General features: G+C 63.1%; 1 protein-coding gene across 1 annotated transcript in view; it reads left to right on the top strand.

The window, feature by feature from the left end:
* The first annotated feature begins 4,725 nt into the window (after window positions 1–4,725).
* Window positions 4,726–17,990, top strand: part of GCGR (glucagon receptor) — a 28,052-nt gene continuing 14,787 nt past the window's right edge. Inside the window, exon 1 of the mRNA XM_074972102.1 lies at window positions 4,726–4,841. The gene's annotated coding sequence lies outside the window, so the exon portion shown is untranslated. The remainder of the gene's footprint in view (window positions 4,842–17,990) is intronic.

Here is a 17,990-nt window from a genome sequence, read left to right as displayed (position 1 = left end):
CAGCCTGAGGGGGCGGGAGGTGGGGCTGAGTGGAGCTGTCAGTTACGCGCCAGCCCCAGCCGTGGGCTGGCCCTTCTCCCCACGCCATCCCAGCACCCCAGCTCAGGCAGCGCCCCTCAGCAGGGCTGTGGTGGTTTGTGGGCTGCTGCCGACGGTGTTTACCTGAACGCCGCGCTCTCCCTGTCGGGCCAGCACAGGACAGACGTGGCCTGCTACCAGCTGGCAGAGACTGGAACCAGAGGGTCAGTGCAGCTCCTTGCTGCATGTGGGCTGGGGCCACGCAGGTGCCTGGCCCATGGATTGCACGCAGGGAAGTGAGAGACCTGAGCACTTAGAAGACAGGCTAGAGTGGGGTTTCAGTGCACAAAACAGCAAATGCAGGTCTAGACTCTCCCAGCAGGGGGTGCTGCTGGGAGCAGGGCAGATGCTCAGGCTGCGGCAGGAGCTCCCGGCTAGTCCAGCCCCAGCCTCTCCCAGCAGACGCAGGAGCTGGGAGCCGGGAAGTGATGAGAGATGCTGGAGGCTGGAAAGTGAAATCGGAGCCAGCAGCCAGCGTGGACAGTAACTCAGGCCAAAGGCAGCAAAGGGAAGTTGGCCAGTGCAGGGCCCTGTGTGCCCAGAAGGGTCCTGCACCCATGGGCAGCACGACACGCCAGTGCCAACCCTGACCTGCCTCAGTGCCTGCCAAGCAGGGATCCGGCCTCCTCCCCACCGACAAGTGGAGTGTGTAGCAGGGCTTGTCTGGGATATGGTTCGTGGCCAGAATTGCACACGCTGTGTATCAGCAGCCATGCTTTGTGTACACACGTGTGTGTTCCCAAGGGCCTGCCGGGGTCCCCCTGTACTTTTCCCAGAAGGCCACAGCACACTCTCCCTCTAATGCCCGATTGACACCAACTCCCTCGCTCCCAGAGCAGCTGCTCTCTGGCCATGGGCGCCCTGGCTGGCTGGTTCTCTGGAGCCTGGACTATGGTGCAGAGCCAGGAAGGAGCAGCCTGGGCAGTGAGTGAGACAGTCCAGGTCATGCTTGGATGGGATGATACCCTGTACCCTGCCATACAGACGCCTCCCTCAGCCCCACAGCCAGCGTGCCCCCACCCCCAAGCACTGGGCAGGGGAGAGGAGAGGCATGCCCTCTGCCCCTATGGGTGGGTGTTTGTGCCCCCAAGTCTTGTGCCCTTCCTCTGTCTCCTCAGGGGGCTGAGCCATCCCTATGGTCACTAGGGAGGTGACGTCCCTCCCAGCCAAGGCTGAGGCCTCTCCCCTCCCCCAGCAGGACACTAGTGCTGTGTGGGGCTCTCCGTGGCCGTGGTTCACCTGCACGCTGGGGTGCAGGAGGGAGGATGCCCTCACTCTCTTGCAGCTGCGTGGGGCAAGGTGACTGGCAGGACCCTGCTCTCAGCCACGCCAGCAGCATGCGTGGCCTCCAGTGCGGGACTCTGCATTGGCACGGGGGGTGCTGAGAGCTGCGTCCAGCCCCAGCTGTGTCCCTCCCAGCCCTAGTTGTCCCACGATGGCTCAGGAAGCCTGAGCTGAGGCTGCATAAGGCTGGGACTTGGGCAAAACGTTCAGCTGCAAGCTAGCGACCAGAAGGCAAAGCCAGCGACCAGAAGGGCTCTGCACTTTGCAATCACCCTGGAGGCAACACAGTCGTTCCCAGTGGCTTCCCAGACCCAGTCCCTCTCCCCGCTCAGCCTGCTGCCAGCAGGCCCCTTATCTAGGAATTTATCAGCTGAGCTGACACCACAACAAACGCATGTTCGATCCTGCGCCACGGAAAGGGCAGCCGCTTCCCGCTGCTCACTCAGAGATGCTTTGTAAAGAGGAATTAGTGTCTGCCGCTTGGCCAGGGGCTCAGGCCGGGGCCCCACGTTTCCTCCCTGGCTGAGCTGAGGGATTCAAGGTCTGTATTTCTGCTGCCAGTGTGAGCAGCCCTCGGTATTGACAGAATCAGTGGCAATAAGCAGTTTAAAGGGTGACAGATTCCGAGTGTGCCAGCCATTAGCAGGGGGCCAGGCGCAAGGAGAGGTTGTGGCAAGGGAATTGTTATTCTCTTTTTAAAAGCAAACTCTGCTGAAAAGTGACATCCCGCCCCGCCTCAGGAGCCCGGGCCTGCAGGTTCCCTGCCCAGCAGCTCCTTGCACAGAGCTTATGGAGCTGTCACCAGGGCCTGGACCGTTTGCTTTCATTAGCCAGACTTACTCTGGAGACCCCGCAGGGCCGGGGATGGCCCTGAGGGTTTATTTAGGCTTGGGCTACACTTAAAAGCTAGGTTAACATAGCTCCATTGCTCAAGGGTGTGAAACGAGCCCAGCCCTGAGTAACAGCCAGGCCAGGCTAACCCCAGTGCAGACACAGAGGTCCGGACAAGGTAACCACCTTCCGGTGGGGAGGTGGGGTTCCCAGCCCAGCCCTGCCATTGTGCAGGATGCACAGCTCTGCGGTGAGGCTCTGTGGTGCTGCACAGCCTTGGCACAGTCGGTGTGTGCAGTGAACGGAGGCTCCACCAGGGCCACTGGACACAAGTGGAGATCCCAGGTACTGGAACTAATCCCAGCCCTTTGCCTCCACAGACCCCTCGTTCCCTTCCGCCCCCTCCCACCGTAGCCTTGGCTCCTGCTTGGCTTAGACTTGACCTTTCAGCCTGGGTGTTCACTGTCTGGATGGGCTGGTGGGAGCTGGGCTTGGGGGCCAGGCCTCTTCCTTCTATAAGCAGGTTCTCCAACTGGAATCCCCCAACTCGTTCCCCTACCACAGCCCCACTTCTAGGAGATCCCCTGCTTTCTGCAGAGGCTCTTTGGATCCCCCAGTCCCTCTCCACCCTCAGCCTCCCTCCCCCCAGGAGGGGGGCAGGAGGATCCTCTTCCCCAGGAGGATGGTTTGGTCTGTGAAGGAAGATGTCCCCGGAACAGCCAGGGTTAGGACACAGCCACCCAGCACAGTGTAGCTGCTCAGTGGTGTATGTTCTCCTGTCCCACAGGGAAGGCCGAGATGCTGAAGAGCTGTGGGAGGGGTGGGAGAGGACTTGGCTGAGAACTGGGGGCTGGAGACAGACAGTGTCAGAGGCCAGGCCAGGCTGGACGCTGGCAGACTGGAGAGGTCACAGTGGAGACACTTGTCCTGAGTCTCTGAGTGGCTATTGCTGGTGGCTGTCTGTGGGTCCGTGTCTGACAGTTCTGCCGGCCCCCTCGTGTCTCCAGGAACTGCCGTATGCTCAGCAGGAGGCCAGCTGCAGCCCCCTGCCAGTTCTGTGTGGCCAGGGGGCTGGCGAGGTGGGGTGAGCACTGGTCAGTTATTGGTGGTGTTTTCTCTCTCGCTTGCTGCCCAGCCCAAGCTGCTCTGGAACTTTCTCCTGCAGATTTCACAGGAAAGTTTTCAGACTTGCTGCACCAGGCTGTCCTGCCTTGTCCCCTGCTGACCCTGGAGCTAGTGCTGGATGGATTTCCTCCACGTGAGCCTTCGCGGCTCAGCACCTCAGTCCCCGAGAGGGCCAGGCACCTGGCGCTCATTATAGGCAAGCCACAGCCACGTCCTGCTCTCTCACACGGGCAAATCCTGGAGGGACTTCCCTTTGCATTTGTCATTGGTAGGGCCCTACCAAATTCATGGCCATGAAAAATGCTTCATGGACTGTGAAATCTGGTCTTTTGTGTGCTTTTACTCTGTGCTATACCGATTTCTCGGGGCAGACCAGCGTTTCTCAAACTGGGGGTCCTGACCCAAAAGGGAGTTGCAGGGGGGCGCAAGGTTATTTTAGGGGCGTCGCGGTTTTGCCACCCTGACTTCTGCGCTGCCTTCAGAGCTGGGCGGCCGGAGAGCGGCGGCTGCTGGCCGGGATCCCAGCTCCCAGGCAGCACCGCCGCCAGCAGCAGCCCAGAAGTAAGGGTAGCAGAACCACAACCCCCCCTACAATAACCTTGCAACATCCCCCCCACACACACACACACAGCCCCCTCCTTTCTGCGTCAGGATCCCTACAATTACAATACCCTGAAATGGCAGATGTAGCCGAAATCATGAAATTTACGATTTTTAAAATCCTGTGACTGTGGAATTGACCAAAAGGGACCATGAATTTGTCAGGGCCCTAGTTACTGGTCCCTGTCTGTGTTGCCCCCGGCCTCTGGCAGCCCTGTCACATCCCGCACTGGCCTCTGTTTGCCTGAGTGCTTATGACACGTTACTGGCACTCACGCCGCGGCCGATTCCGGCCCCTCGGGTGCTGCGGCCGGGCTGACGCTAGGACAGGGCCCTTGGCTATTAACGGAGGTGGATTCTCTCATTCCCCAAAGGTGGCCCCCACCCCCCAGCTCTAGGGCTGGCGCAGGGGCTTCTCCACATCTAGGGGCGGGGAGTGAACCGGGACAAAGGGCAAAGGGAGGGGGCAGAGGGTAGAGTTAAAGCCCCACAACCCTCTTCTCCAGGGTCCCAGGACACCTCCTTGTGGCCTTTGGGTGGGGAGTGGGGTTGGCGCTACCCCCCTCCCTCCCTGAGCATGTGGGGGGTGCTGTGAGGGGCTCTTTATTCTAGGGGAGGAGACATGGGCTACCCTGGTGCTCTGCCTGGCCTGGGGGGCTTTGCTGCTCTGCGGGGATCTCCCCCTGCACCTGCTGGCCTGGGGGCCGCTCCTGCCTGGGAGGGGAGCAGAGGCTGCGGGGAGCGAGAGCTGCTCCGTGGCCCGCCCGTCCCTCCCCCGCCCATCGGTCCCTCCCCCTGAGCCGCAGCTCCGGCAAAAGTTGTCCGCGGAGCTGGAGAGGTAGGGAGGCGGACCGCAGCTGGGCTCCCGTCCGGGCACCTGGAGCCTCTCCTGGAAGATGCACCCTGGAGCCGCGCCCCACGAGGTACCGCCCCGGTGCTGCGGGCTGGAGAGGGCTGGACACGAGGGGACAGGCCCTGGGGGAGCAGGAGGGGAGGAGACGGGTTGGGGGCAGAACAGGCGGGAGACCCTGCGCTGCGCTCTCCCTAGGGGCGCACGGGGGGGGAGGGGGGGCTGGTGTGGCTGCGCTCTCCCCAGGGGCGCATGGGGCGGGGGGGCTGGTGTGGCTGCGCTCTCCCCAGGGGCGCATGGGGGGGCTGGTGTCGCTGCGCTCTCCCCAGGGGCGCACGGGGGGGCTGGTGTCGCTGCGCTCTCCCCAGGGGCGCACGGGGCGGCTGGTGTCGCTGCGCTCTCCCCAGGGGCGCACGGGGGTGTGTGTCGCTGCTGCGCCCTCCCCGAAAGGCGCACGGGGGGCGCTGCGCTGCGCTCTCCCCAGGGCTGTTTTGTTCCGTGGCTGTTCCCCGTATTAGTCCCGGTCTGGGCTCCTGGGCACGTCGCTCTCCCTGGTCTCTGGATGGTTTGTTTCTCTCACCCGGTGCCGCCCCCGCTCCGGTCCCTGGGTTAGGGGCAGGTGAAGAGGATGGGGCAGCCCAGGGTTCCGCCGCTATGACCGGGGTAACTTTTGGCTGTACCCGGGGAGATGCCGGGACTCTGCCCTGGCTCTAGCGCCCCTCACCGCGGTGTCCAGGCCTGCTGCCCCACCCGCCCCTGCAGTGCAGAAGCTAAACTTTCCGTCAAAAACGTGTCGCCGTCCCGGCGGGGAGGGGGGTGAGGCAGAGCCAGACAAGAGGCTCAGAGGCGACCCAGACTAGTAGCAGGGGGAGCGCAGGCCGCGGGTAGGGGGGGAGGTTAGTTAGTGGCCAAGGAGCAGCACAGGAGAGGCAGGAAAGCCCCCGGCTCTGGCTGTTTGGGTCAGAGAGGCAGGATTCCTTTCCCCCCTTTTTCCATGGGCCATGTATGACCTGGGCTGGGCAATAGCACTAGCCCCTGAGACAGGTGCCACTCAGCTCAGGGGCCTTAACTCTGAACCCTAATGATGAGGATTAAAAGATAACTTTGTTAACTGTTTCACTGCTGATCATTGTGACAAAGGCCCAGATGCTCTGAGCTAGCAGGTCCGTGCGTATGTAGCAGCCCATCCCTCCAGTCCTGGCTCATGGCTGCACCATCCCCTTGGCCCTAGGACCTTGTCATGCTCCAGCAGCTGTATCTCGCTGCCTTCCCGTCCCTTAATGCTGAGTGGCTGCAGTGCCAACCCCTGCAGACAGCCCCAACCCGTGACCCCCATCGTCTCCACCCGACACCCCCTGCCTTGCTCTGGAATCACTTCCAAGCGGCAAGTCACCCAACAGCAGCAAAGCTTGAGCCTAATTAATGCTAATGGCGGGCCGCTGGCTGGGCTCAGGAAACAGCTCAGCAGGGCCGGGGAGCCACTGCGAGAGGAGAGGCAGCGTCTGAAATGTTTGTGCTCAGAGCTTCGGCTCCCCTCCGCTGGGCTCCTCCAGGGCACCAAGGGCAGCTGCTCCCCCAACCTCTCACTCTCCCTGTAACTCTTGGGATAAGTGGATCAGAGCAGTGGCCAGAACGTCCCTCCTTGGCGAGACTCGGGGGGGGGGGCGGGGGGTCAGCGCTGCACCACTTAGCTGGTGTTAATAATCAGGACAACGGTGCTGGAGATCTAGCACCTCCAGAAGAGGTGGGGCAAAGCCTGGAGCAGAAGAGGGCTCCTAGCAGAGTCCCCACCTGTCTCTGCTGCCCCTCTCCCCAACAAGATCTGGCGGGGCCCAGATCCATGGAGGTAGCCAGAATGGAACAAAAGATGGTTCCTCTGGCCCATGGCCTGTCCCCATTAGTAGGGAAGGAGGAAGGAAGTGGCCCCTGTGAAACCAGACTGTGCAGCATGCCAGAGAAATGCTGCAGGGCACATGCAGTGTTGACCCCTGTGGTGTCTGGGAAGGACCCCAGCACCTTCCTGACCTCTGTGAGTTGAGAGGGAAATTACTTAACAATGTACCTCATGGGGCAAACTAGACGGGGGGGAGGGGTTTCCTCATGATCCCAACTGGTTGGCAGCTTAGACTCTGGGCCATGTCGATCCACAGCTGTTTATCCTGGCTGGTGTTACTGCAAATATTTAGTCATCCTACTGTCTAATCTGATTTAGAACGCACTGAGTTCTTTCGCTTACCGGTACCCTGCAGCAGTGAGTCCCAAGGGTTAATGATCCATTGTGTAAAAAACCAAAACCCATCCTGGGGTTTGATGCTGTGGTTTTAAAGGTTAAAAACCATGGTCCGGTGCCCCTGCTGGTGCAGGAGGCTTTGTGCGGGCGGGAGCTGGCCGCATCCTTGCCCTGTGCCACAGGGCATGCAGGAGACAGCTAAAACGGCAGGGACTGGCAAGCTCTCCCTGGCCTTTGGCTCGGTGCTGCTTGTTACCTTTCTGCATTTCTCCCAGCTGGAGAAAGGGAACTAGCTCCCTGCTTGGCAACCACTCCCAGAGCCGGTTCTGTGTTCTCGGGCCCTACAGAATGGCGCAGCGGGTGGGGGCAAATAAGGAGTTTTTCCTCGTCGAATGGGGCTATTTTGATTTGTCTGGGGCACCATAAAAGGTTGGTTGTGTGACCGGACAGCTGTGCCACCTTGCTTTAGTATTATGGAATGGTGCAAATAGCAGCATCTCCCTCCAGAACCTCTTCTCTTCCTCTCCTGTCCGTGTGAACTAGCCCGTGTCTCCAGTACTGCCCCCTCTCCTCATGGTGTGTGGCCTTTCTCTGCACTCCCCGGTTATCTGCCCTTTTGGAGATGCTGATCATGGTATCGCTGGTATCACCAGCTTCCCCTGGGCTGGGAGAAAGGCCACGGCACTGTCCATCCATCTTATTCTCTAGCCCTTTCTCTTGGTCCTCATTTCGACCTAGCTGCATGTTGATCAGACAGCTTCCTGCAGTGACATCAGACCTCTTCCCTTTGGTTTTACAGCTGTGACCTGAGCAGTGTACTGAGAAGCGAAACTGTCCTTCACCATGGGCTTGACCATGGCTTTCCCATGCTGGGTGCCTTCTGCCATCTTATTGCCTAGGTACCTGGTTCTCCCAGGGCTGAGTCCCTCCTTTTCTTGACTGGCCACAATGATTATTTGTCACTGGCATATCCCCAGGCAGTGGCTGGTGCGCGCACTTCTCTCTGCAATCCTGGCAGCCTGTGACAGTTGCCCAGGCCCCAGGCGCCTCTGGGAAGGGGCTTTTCAAATGACTTTGCTTTTGATGTGCGATGTAATGGGAACAGTTCATGCAGGGTCCCACCCACATGAGGGGAATGACCAGTCAGGGCGTGCCCTGAGCTTGCATCGAACTCTGGGGAAACGCTAGTGTAGATGGGCCAAACCTGGGAGAACTTGGTGTAAATCCGATGTTCTCAAATGAGGCTGGAAACAGCCAGTGGTTACACTGCTTTACACACCAGTGTGGGGGGAACTGTGCTGACTTGAGAACCTGAGTGAAAGCTCTTGGATTCTTCCTACAGGTGAATCTGACCTGGTGGGGTCACCCCTGACCCTGGAGTGGAGGCCCCAAGCCCTATCTTTGTGGGGCACATAGCAGCACCCCTGCGAGTGCCCTTTGTGACTCTGTTCTGAACTAGGCTGTGTCAACAGAGTGTTTGTAAAGCTTTTGTTTAACCAGGTCCTTTGAGTCCGTGACCTTGTTGCTGCATGTGCATTTGTGAAGCCCGTGCAGAGAGTTCACCTTTGCTCTCTCTGGTCCTGACACGTCACTTCCTGAGCAAGGGACTTCTTCAGAGCTGAGCCCAAGCTCTGGGGGAGGAGGGGGACACAAGAGGGCTTTGGCTTACAAACCATTGCCCTCACGTAGTTTCCTTTCTGCCCTGCTGTTCTGTAGCCAGTGCTGGGGGTTGGGTGTTTGCTTGTGCCCAGCCTGGGGCCTGTCCTGCCCCGTGAATGTACTCTGCTGCTTTCACCCAGGTTCAGCACAGCCCCTGCAATTCCTTCTGCTTCATCTGTGTGTCTGCAGGAAAATGTGAGCACCTGCAGTCTCCCCAGGGCCGTGTTGGTGCTGCCCCAACTGTGAGCCCTTGTGAGCCCTCCCCACAACCTCCTCCCCGAAACTGTCACTGCCCTGCTGAATTCAGTATTCTGGGCTCCATTGCGTCAAGAGAGAAAAATAGACTGAGCAGGAAAGAGACAAAATGTGGATTAAAAATACATAACAAGAAACCTGTAACCTGCAAACTTCAGCCAGCAGCACGAGGGTGAGAGCATGCAGCCCTCGAGTCCTGTCCCCCAGATGGGTTTTGCACTGAGCCTTGGGGGAGATCAGGCCCAGTCCAGCAGGGGTGTTCCTACATACCAGGTCCACAAGCCAGTACCAGCTTCTCCGCTCCTCCCCTCCCTGCTGCTCCTGTGCCCAGTTTGCCCCGTTGCTCTGTGCACTCAGCCTGTCAGCTCTCCTGTCATGGCTGCGAAGGCCTGCATTCTCTGGGCTCCATCTCACTATAAGGCCCAGTGTTTGGAGAACCCGTCTGTAACTGATGGCTGTGTGCAATAGCCAGCATCCACCTAGCAGTGTCTGCTTCTGAGATCCACATGGGTGATGCAGGAAGGAACCATCATATCTGCGGAAGCGTCTCCCCTCGCGATTCCTGTGCAGCCAGGGCTGACATGTCAGCAGCATCTTGCTCTAGTGATCTCATTCCCTCGCTCTCTGGGACATGGGCACTTGTGCTGCAGGGAAGGGGGATGATCCCCTGCACTGTGACTGACCAGCCAAGTCCTCAGCACAGTGGGGTTCTCAGCTCGTGCTCCTGGTGACATTCCAGGAAATGTCTTCCAGCTCTGTGAGACCCAAAGCGTTTGTTAGTTAAATGGGCAAGATGGGATTTGAGGGTCTGCAAGCCCATCCTCACAGCAGGGAGCTGTTCCCAGGCCCTCCCAGGTACTGAGCTCCCAGTACAGGCGGGACATGCTAACCACAACCATGCCACTTGCCTGCTCTGAGCTTTGGCGTGTCTGCCCTAGTTCCCTGAGTTGCATGGTTTTTCATCTCCTGACTCAGACAACTTGGTGAGCCTGTCTGCCCCACCCGGAGCCTCCCTGCAGGGTACCTTATCCGCACCCCAGAGCTCAACACCTGCACATGGAGCTCTGTTTCTTGCTGGGACTCTCACCCCCAGGGGGTTGCTGGAGCTGAAGGTGGCTGCTTGGGATGGTTTGCTTTTTGCAGTTCTGAACAACTCATCCTGGAGGAGAGATGCTGACCGCCAAAGAGTACTCAGTTGATTTATTTAAGAGTAGCAGCCGTGTTAGTCTGTATCCGCAAAAAGAACAGGAGGACTTGTGGCACCTTAGAGACTAACACATTTATTTGAGCATGAGCTTTCGGGAGCTACAGCTCACTTCCACTGCATGCATCCCATGAAGTGAGCTGTAGCTCCCGAAAGCTCATGCTCAAATAAATGTGTTAGTCTCTAAGGTGCCACAAGTCCTCCTGTTCTTTTTACAGTTGATTTAGTTCATTTGCATACTGCATTCTTACTGGTGGAAATGCTATAAAAGTTGCTTTGGGTTTTCTTGGACCACTGTGATGTAAAAGCTGATGTCACTGAGGCCTTGTGACATCATAACCTCTCCCTGTGCAACGACTACAGCATTTTAATCAATAGCAAAACTGTATGCAAATAAGTGTCAGTCCACTTGTGACATCAGAGGTGCCTCAGCCAATTGGATGGCTCCTTGCGTAAATATGCGCTGTTATATCTCTTTTATATCCAAGGCTGGACTAGCTGAGCGCTGTGGGTCGGGGCAGCACAGAGCTGGGGGGGAGCCCAGGGCTGTGGGTCGGGGCAGCGCAGAGCTGGGGGGGAGCCCAGGGCTGTGGGTCGGGGCAGCGCAGAGCTGGGGGGGAGCCCAGGGCTGTGGGTCGGGGCAGCGCAGAGCTGGGGGGGAGCCCAGGGCTGTGGGTCGGGGCAGCGCAGAGCTGGGGGGGAGCCCAGGGCTATGGGTCAGGGCAGCGCAGAGCTGGGGGGGAGCCCAGGGCTGTGGGTCAGGGCAGCGCAGAGCTGGGGGGGAGCCCAGGGCTGTGGGTCGGGGCAGCGCAGAGCTAGGTGTGGGGGGAGCAGCGCAGAGGTGTGTGTGTGGGGAGCCCAGGGCTGTGGGTCAGGGCAGCACAGAGCTGGGGTGAGCCCAGGGCTGTGGGTCGGGGCAGCGCAGAACTGGGTGTTGGGAAGCCCAGGGCTGTGGGTCGGGGCAGCGCAGAGCTGAGTGTTGGGGAAGCCCAGGGCAGTGCAGAGCTGGGGGGGTGAGCCCAGGGCTGTGGGTTGGGGCAGCACAGAGCTGGGTGTGGGGGGAGCCCAGGGCTATGGGTCAGGGCAGCGCAGAGCTGGGGGGGAGCCCAGGGCTGTGGGTCGGGGCAGCGCAGAGCTGGGGGGGAGCCCAGGGCTGTGGGTCGGGGCAGCGCAGAGCTGGGGGGGAGCCCAGGGCTGTGGGTCGGGGCAGCGCAGAGCTGGGGGGGAGCCCAGGGCTATGGGTCGGGGCAGCGCAGAGCTGGGGGGGAGCCCAGGGCTGTGGGTCAGGGCAGCGCAGAGCTGGGGGGGAGCCCAGGGCTGTGGGTCGGGGCAGCGCAGAGCTGGGGGGGAGCCCAGGGCTGTGGGTCGGGGCAGCGCAGAGCTGGGGGGGAGCCCAGGGCTATGGGTCAGGGCAGCGCAGAGCTGGGGGGGAGCCCAGGGCTGTGGGTCAGGGCAGCGCAGAGCTGGGGGGGAGCCCAGGGCTGTGGGTCGGGGCAGCGCAGAGCTAGGTGTGGGGGGAGCAGCGCAGAGCTGGGTGTGTGGGGAGCCCAGGGCTGTGGGTCAGGGCAGCACAGAGCTGGGGTGAGCCCAGGGCTGTGGGTCGGGGCAGCGCAGAACTGGGTGTTGGGAAGCCCAGGGCTGTGGGTCGGGGCAGCGCAGAGCTGAGTGTTGGGGAAGCCCAGGGCAGTGCAGAGCTGGGGGGGTGAGCCCAGGGCTGTGGGTTGGGGCAGCACAGAGCTGGGTGTGGGGGGAGCCCAGGGCTATGGGTCAGGGCAGCGCAGAGCTGGGGGGGAGCCCAGGGCTGTGGGTCGGGGCAGCGCAGAGCTGGGGGGGAGCCCAGGGCTGTGGGTCGGGGCAGCGCAGAGCTGGGGGGGAGCCCAGGGCTGTGGGTCGGGGCAGCGCAGAGCTGGGGGGGAGCCCAGGGCTATGGGTCGGGGCAGCGCAGAGCTGGGGGGGAGCCCAGGGCTGTGGGTCAGGGCAGCGCAGAGCTGGGGGGGAGCCCAGGGCTGTGGGTCGGGGCAGCGCAGAGCTGGGGGGGAGCCCAGGGCTGTGGGTCGGGGCAGCGCAGAGCTAGGTGTGGGGGGAGCCCAGGGCTGTGGGTGGGGGCAGCGCAGAGCTGGGTGTGTGGGGAGCCCAGGGCTGTGGGTCAGGGCAGCACAGAGCTGGGGTGAGCCCAGGGCTGTGGGTCGGGGCAGCGCAGAACTGGGTGTTGGGAAGCCCAGGGCTGTGGGTCGGGGCAGCGCAGAGCTGAGTGTTGGGGAAGCCCAGGGCAGTGCAGAGCTGGGGGGGTGAGCCCAGGGCTGTGGGTCGGGGCAGCACAGAGCTGGGTGTGGGGGGAGCCCAGGGCTATGGGTCAGGGCAGCGCAGAGCTGGGGGGGAGCCCAGGGCTGTGGGTCGGGGCAGCGCAGAGCTGGGGGGGAGCCCAGGGCTGTGGGTCGGGGCAGCGCAGAGCTGGGGGGGAGCCCAGGGCTGTGGGTCAGGGCAGCGCAGAGCTGGGGGGGAGCCCAGGGCTGTGGGTCGGGGCAGCGCAGAGCTGGGGGTGAGCCCAGGGCTATGGGTCAGGGCAGCGCAGAGCTGGGGGGGAGCCCAGGGCTGTGGGTCAGGGCAGCGCAGAGCTGGGGGGAGCCCAGGGCTGTGGGTCGGGGCAGCGCAGAGCTAGGTGTGGGGGGAGCCCAGGGCTGTGGGTGGGGGCAGCGCAGAGCTGGGTGTGTGGGGAGCCCAGGGCTGTGGGTCAGGGCAGCACAGAGCTGGGGTGAGCCCAGGGCTGTGGGTCGGGGCAGCGCAGAACTGGGTGTTGGGAAGCCCAGGGCTGTGGGTCGGGGCAGCGCAGAGCTGAGTGTTGGGGAAGCCCAGGGCAGTGCAGAGCTGGGGGGGTGAGCCCAGGGCTGTGGGTCGGGGCAGCACAGAGCTGGGTGTGGGGGGAGCCCAGGGCTGTGGGTCAGGGCAGCGCAGAGCTGGGGGGGAGCCCAGGGCTGTGGGTCAGGGCAGCACAGAGCTGGGGGGGAGCTCAGGGCTGTGGGTCAGGGCAGCGCAGAGCTGGGGGGGAGCCCAGGGCTGTGGGTCGGGGCAGCGCAGAGCTGGGGGTGAGCCCAGGGCTATGGGTCAGGGCAGCGCAGAGCTGGGGGGGAGCCCAGGGCTGTGGGTCAGGGCAGCGCAGAGCTGGGGGGGAGCCCAGGGCTGTGGGTCGGGGCAGCGCAGAACTGGGTGTTGGGAAGCCCAGGGCTGTGGGTCGGGGCAGCGCAGAGCTGAGTGTTGGGGAAGCCCAGGGCAGTGCAGAGCTGGGGGGGTGAGCCCAGGGCTGTGGGTCGGGGCAGCACAGAGCTGGGTGTGGGGGGAGCCCAGGGCTGTGGGTCAGGGCAGCGCAGAGCTGGGGGGGAGCCCAGGGCTGTGGGTCAGGGCAGCGCAGAGCTGGGGGGGAGCCCAGGGCTGTGGGTCGGGGCAGCGCAGAGCTGGGGGTGAGCCCAGGGCTATGGGTCAGGGCAGCGCAGAGCTGGGTGTGTGGGGAGCCCAGGGCTGTGGGTCGGGGCAGCACAGAGCTGGGTGTGGGGGGAGCCCAGGGCTGTGGGTCAGGGCAGCGCAGAGCTGGGGGGGAGCCCAGGGCTGTGGGTCAGGGCAGCACAGAGCTGGGTGTGATGGGGATCTCAGGGCTGTGGGTCAGGGCAGCGCAGAGCTGGGTGTTGGGGAAGCCAGGGCTGTGGGTCAGGGCAGCGCAGAGCTGGGGGGATCCCAGGGCTGTGGGTCAGGGCAGCGCAGAGCTGGGTGTGGGGGGAGCCCAAGGCTGTGGGTTGGGGCAGCGCAGAGCTGGGTGTGTGGGGAGCCCAGGGCTGTGGGTCGGGGCAGCACAGAGCTGGGTGTGGGGGGATCCCAGGGCTGTGGGTCAGGGCAGCGCAGAGCTGGGTGTGGGGGGAGCCCAAGGCTGTGGGTTGGGGCAGCACAGAGCTGGGTGTGGGGGGAGCCCAGGGCTGTGGGTCGGGGCAGCACAGAGCTGGGTGTCGGGGGAGCCCAGGGCTGTGGGTCGGGGCAGCACAGAGCTGGGTGTGGGGGGAGCCCAGGGCTGTGGGTCGGGGCAGCGCAGAGCTGGGTGTTGGGGAAGCCAGGGCTGTGGGTCAGGGCAGCGCAGAGCTGGGGGGATCCCAGGGCTGTGGGTCAGGGCAGCACAGAGCTGGGTGTGTGGGGAGCCCAGGGCTGTGGGTCGGGGCAGCGCAGAGCTGGGTGTTGGGGAAGCCAGGGCTGTGGGTCGGGGCAGCGCAGAGCTGGGGGGATCCCAGGGCTGTGGGTCAGGGCAGCACAGAGCTGGGTGTGTGGGGAGCCCAGGGCTGTGGGTCGGGGCAGCGCAGAGCTGGGTGTGGGGGGAGCCCAGGGCTGTGGGTCGGGGCAGCGCAGAGCTGGGTGTGGGGGGAGCCCAGGGCTGTGGGTCGGGGCAGCGCAGAGCTGGGTGTGGGGGGAGCCCAGGGCTTGAATAGCTGAGGGCTCTAAGGCAGAAGTGAGGGGCAGCAGCAGCTCTGTGGTGTGGCAATACCTGACCAGCCTCCCTGTCAGGCCCCCCAGCCTGGCTGCTGGCTGTAGTCCTAGGAGTGCTCTCAGAAGAGCCAGGCTCATGCTGGCATCACAGCAGCTCCTGCCCTCTGACGGCCCCTCCCCTGCCCAGTGCTGAAGCCCCTGCTGTGCCAGATCCTATCTCCGAGGTCAGAGCCAAGCCAGCCATGGCGAGTGCTCCATTAGCCCCCGGGGGCTGATCCCTTTGCCTCGGAGGGGACAGCAGGCTTGGGGGAGACGCTGCCTGACTGCTTGTTTACTCAGCGATGGGCCGAGTGGGGATGGGGTGTCTCCGGTGGCTCAGGGTGACACTTGGGGCAATGGGGTGGTGCCTCTGCTCCGAGTCTTTGGAGCAGTGAGGGGCCATGCTGGGGTTTCTTGCCCTAGTGTGGCAGGGGTGTTGCCACACTGGGATGGTCTGAGGGCGTGGTACAGATGCCAGAGGTTTCCCCATGGAGATCCACGCCGTGCTGAGCTGCCATGATCCCTTACACGTGTGTGTGAGATCTGGGCTGAGTCACAGCCCTGAGACAGCGCGGGAGGGGGCAGTAGGTGTTGGCAGGAGCGGGCCCTCGGCATTGGCTGGCTAGGAGAATCCCCGGGGCAAAGCCCATCTCCCTCTGCAGCCAGGGCGCTGAGTGGAGCTGGTGCTGTTGCGATTGGCTGCCAGCTCTTAGCTTTGGGGAGTGGAATGAATGTGCCACCCCATGTCTCCATTGCTCCCCCAGGCTGTAGGACTGGCCCAGAGCCCCCCAAAGCCATGGCAGGCTCCCCAGCCAGTGTCCGCAGCCAGGGCAGACACACCTCCCAGCGAGCAGGAGATGGGCGGCAGATCTGAGCACTCCAATTCCCTGGGGGTGTGGGGGTCCCTCCCAAATTGGTATTGGCGAGACAGAGTGCTAATCCCCACCCCCACCCCAATCCCACCCAGGCCACTCATGGGGCACTGCTCAGGTCTCTGACCCCCGACCCCACACCCGCTGCTGCCTGGATTGTTGATGTCTGTGTGTACGGGGCACTGTAACTGTTTGCCTGCCCTTTGGTGGTTGTTTGGCCTTTCCGATTGTGGGCTCCCGGGGCCTCTGAGCACTACCAGAGCGAGAGCAATTCCAGCAAAGTGCTCCTTTTCCCCCCAGCTCTGCAGCGCTTTCCCCAAGCTGAGACCGGCCTGGCTCTTTCTCTTCCCCCACAGCCGATGCCTCTTGGCTGGCTGTCGCTGTCCGGCAATGTATGGAGCCTGCTCTGGGTCCCTGGACCTGTATCCCCCACAAGTGGGGCTGGGCTCAGGGGTGTGGGCCTGTTGCTGCCCAGAGACACTGCCGGCTCTGGTGCCCCCTCAGTGTTTCATGTCTGAGGCTCTGGAGTTTGGGGGAGCCGTAGACGGAGGAATTGTAGGCCGGAGCGTGGGGACAAGCAGAGGGGTCGGATTGCTTCATCCCTCCTCTCTGGGGCTTTTCTTTCCTTGAGCAGCCTCAGCCCCAGGAGCCTGATTATCTCTGACGGGCCGTTAGTGCCCAAGCCCCTCCCCAGCCCTGGTGGGGCAGGGCAGCCTATGCTGTCTGACTGTGGCTCGCCCGTGCGAGGAACCTGGCTCACGGCCGGCCCAGTGTCACCCCTGCTTGCTGCACTTCCAGGAGTCATGGCGCCAGATGCTCTTACTCTTCTTCAGAACCCTTCAACCCAGCTCAGCAGCGGCGGCCAAGGAGGCAGGAGAGCTCTGGCCTCTGGGCAGCCCTCCCTGGCAGAGCACACTGCCTGGGCCGCGCCGGAGGTGCCCCTGGGCCAACGTGGCTCAGCAGGAGGGACACCCAGCTGCCGCCCCGGCCCCTCCTCGGCCCTTGCAGAGGCGAGGGGGTGTGAGGGATTGCACCCCACCAGAGCAGGGGTTCCACCTCCAGCGCTGCAGGGCACGGGGCGACGCCATGCCCAGCCCAGCCCCTGAGCTAGCAGGGGGCCTGCGGGAGGCCCCTGACCCATCCAGCAGGGGCAGTGGGGCCTCCATACCCGGCCAGGCTGGAGGGGACAAGGCTTTAAATGAGTCTGTTCCCCAAGGACCGACAGAGGGATCCTCCTCAGCCTCGGAACAGGAGGCTGGGGACACCTGGGCCTGCCCATCCTGTGGCTGCCCGGGGCTGGGTTGGTGGCCCCAATATCCCCCGTGTTGGAGGCGGGGGGGGGGGGGGGGCGGGGCGAGGCGAGAAGAGCTGGCTGGGGGGCTCCTCCTTGCTGGAGCCCCATGTGTTGCTGGGGGGCAGAGTGATGTGTCCACATGGGCCTAGCTCGCTGGCAGGGTGGGGAGACAAAGGCAGCCAGGGTCTCGGCGGAGGCCGGTGCATCTGTGTACACAGCTTTCTACTTCTCCTCCCCAAGAGAGCGGCAGCCGCTCCGTGTCCTGGCCACGCAGTCGGCACGTGGCCAGGCTCACCAGGGAGCGCATCCGCAGCAGGGAGAGGTCAGAAGCTGCCAGTGCACGGGGCACAGGAGTGGGCAGCCCAGCTCCTCTCCATGCTGTAGTCCCAGCAACCTGGAGAGAGCGTGGCCCCTAGGCCCCGGGAGCTGGGGGCCGTGCACACCCCACCCCCACTGTGCTGCACCCAGGCTCTGAGCTTGAGCCCCCTCCCCAAAACCTCCTCCCACTGGCCAACCTGCATCACAGGGCACCTCTCCCCCAGTCTGAGGACTGAGTGCCATATGCCTGGTGGCCTGACAGAGCCGGCACTGCTGGGGCAGGGAGCTCTCTGGGCCTCACTGGTGAGCGAACCCGCCGATGGGACCCGGCAGGGACTGCCAGGCTGACGGCGTGGTTTGGGGCCGATGTGTCAGCTCCCTGGCAGAGTCCCTGTGGAAATCTCCTTCTCACAGACTCACGCAGGGCCAGAGCCCTCCTCAGCAAGGGGATGGACAACGAGACTTGCCAAAGCAAGGGGTGTGCTCAGAGCCCTGGCAGGGTGGGCGGCAGGGCCAGGACTGGCTGAGCTCCCTGCTCCCATGGAAAGGAGGCCACGTGCTAAACCCGGTGGAACACGGAGGCTCCCCCATTACCCTGGTCTCAGTTCCGCTGGGGCTCTGGGGGGTGGGGGCACCGCTCACCCCACCAGGCATTAGAAGTTGTATTCACACTGGGCTGCCCCATAGCTGCCTGGATGGGACTGAGAAGCTGAGGTGATGCTCAGCGGGGCGAATGAGCTGAGGGGCAGCCCCAGGGTTAGAGCACAGGCCACAGGGCTGAGCCATGCCACATACGGGTTTGCGCTGGGCACAGCTCAGCCGGGGCTGCGCTGCTATTTCCCCTGGCACTGCGGACATGTGCGGGGCAGAGAATTTCAGCCCCAGCTCGT

The sequence above is a fragment of the Natator depressus genome, chromosome 14 (assembly GCF_965152275.1).
Source record: "Natator depressus isolate rNatDep1 chromosome 14, rNatDep2.hap1, whole genome shotgun sequence".
NCBI classification, from domain to species: Eukaryota; Metazoa; Chordata; order Testudines; family Cheloniidae; genus Natator; species Natator depressus.
This window is presented reverse-complemented; position numbering and strand designations above follow the sequence as displayed.